A 2,416-nucleotide genomic window follows, 5' to 3' on the forward strand; every position below is an offset into this window, starting at 1 on the left:
GCATCAAATTTAAAATGAGAGAATATCTGCCAACAGCCACAAAGTTTATCAGTCTGAACATTTAATTGCCTGTAAATCTTGTCTTCAATTACATACACGTTAAAAAGGATTTGCTGATTATTAAATTCTGTTTTTATTTACCCCAGCTGGGGTTTGTACGACAAAACCTGGAGAAAAAGGCGACAGTTGTGGGATCAACTGCCTGGGAGTGAGGCAGCTGTGTTTTCTCCAACAATGAGCTGAGAAGCGATTAAACAATTAACACCTGGGATGACGGGGGAGTTCAGAGCTCCAGTCGCTGTCCGGGCTGCAACATCGTGTCGGTCAGAGCAGATCTGTGGGTCCAGCTTTATAACGAACAGAAGTGAGAGGCTGGAGTCGCTGGTGGAGTGAAAGAAGATCAGGAACAGATGAAAAACGCTCACAGACTGGGGGAGAAAACTGGTGACGGTTGAGACAACATTTTGGAAATGACTTTTCTAATAGTTCTTCTGACCAATAATGAGGTTCTGATAGTCTTTAGATGATCCAAGATGCTTTAGGAAGCGTTGAGATGAAAATCGGAAGGAGAGAAGATATTTCTCCTATTTTAGCTTTTCCTTGTTGGCATCTTTAACTCATGAGAGCAGATTTTTACATACAGCGAATATTGGATTATCGAAATAATTTCTATTCACTAAACCAGAGCGGGCCAACCAATACCTCCTTATCTGGTCAGGATTTGGTGGAACCAGCATGAAACATGGATCCATCCTGCCTAGTATTGATGTTTCAGGCTGGTGGAGGGGGTGTCATGGTGTGAGGATATTTCGTTTGGCACAATATGGGACCTCAGTACCAATTAAGCATCGTATAACCACCAGAGCCAACCTGATCACTGCTGACCAAAAGACAAAAGAACTGCACGGCCCAGATGACAACAGCGCTTCTGGACACTTTAAAAAATATTAAAAAACACCAAAGGGAGAAATCTGTGTGGTAAAAATTGTGACATAAAGTCAGAAATAACGACTTAAATGAATAGAACTGGCAGGAAACTTCATGAAAGTCAACTGTGACAATGTTACTCTGGTACTTTCTTTTGTTTAACCAACTGAAAACAGAACTATAATATCATCGGTTAAATGAAGGTGGCGTCCCTGATTAGCAGGGACAGTCTCTGACGGACCAGATCACCTTCTTCAATCTTTCCATAAATTGCAGATTTGGGGGATTTTTACTCATGAGCTGTGGGTCTCTGCAGCTCCTCCAGAGCCACCATGGTCCTCCTGCTTCTCTGATCAATGCTCTCCTGGTCCAGCCTGTCAGTCCAGGTGGATGTCCATGTCCTGGTAGGTGTCCTTATTTGGAAACGTTCTTTGGACGTGTAGAAAGAGTGTAGTGTCTCTCTCTCTCTCTCTCTCTCTCTCTCTCTCTCGCTCTGCCATGCGGTATTTTACCCTCTGATGTTTTGTTTTGTTACTTCCATTGTCAGGACGAAATGTTTTGCTCCATAGATCAGTAGAAAAGAAACAAGGCTAAAAAAATTTTAAAAAAAAATCTGTGTTTTTCAAACCCACAAGGTTGCTGCACTCGCTAAAAATTTAAAAGGGCCTTGAGATCAGAGATAATCTGCACGTTTCTCCCAAAGCACTGAAGCTATGACATTGCTGCGAGGCCTCAAGGCAGCATCAGTGATGAAGACGAGTTTTACACGCAGAGATCCATCCTCTGGCCCGTTCGTGGCCGCCAACAGCAGGAAACCGGTGCTGCTTCCTCCCCTGGTCTTCCTTCACCTTCAGAATGTTTCTCTGCAGAAATACCGAGGGAGAGAATCAGATCTGCTCTCAGATTCTGTTTGTTGCTTTTTGACAGGAACAAAAAAGAAAGAAAGATAAAGCAGGAAATATCTGACAGACATGGTTCAGGTTTTAGTAGAGCAGCTGCCTTTTTTTTTTTTTTCACAGCGCAAACGAATGTCAGGGGTGCAGCAGTCAGGCATAACATTATGACCACATCCCTCATATAAGGAGTATTTCCAGTAATGGGTGGAGACACGAGAACATCTGTGCATGTCTGGGGAGAGATAATATGTGTTGGTCCTATGCAGAGTGGGATCTCTGGATTTAGATCAGAATCTAGGGGTCCAAAGTCAGCCCCTGATGTCTTTTTTTCAGCAATTCCTACAGAGGGATTGCTGCTGTCGTGTGCATTTAGGCAGAAGAGTTGATGTATACCCAGTTTTTTTTACAGTTAGTTTCAATGCCCCAAAACTTTTGTGTTAATATTACCTAATTTTAAAGTCTGTAAAGACAGAGCCGTGGTGATTTTTCTCTGGTTGTTTGGGTTCTGGATTAACACAGCTTGTTCCTGGGCACTGCCGGTCAGCTGTCGGCCTTTTAGATTAAAGACACATTTAAGTATTTGAAAATATACT

Source organism: Fundulus heteroclitus, chromosome 19 (assembly GCF_011125445.2).
Source record: "Fundulus heteroclitus isolate FHET01 chromosome 19, MU-UCD_Fhet_4.1, whole genome shotgun sequence".
Classification (NCBI taxonomy): Eukaryota; Metazoa; Chordata; class Actinopteri; order Cyprinodontiformes; family Fundulidae; genus Fundulus; species Fundulus heteroclitus.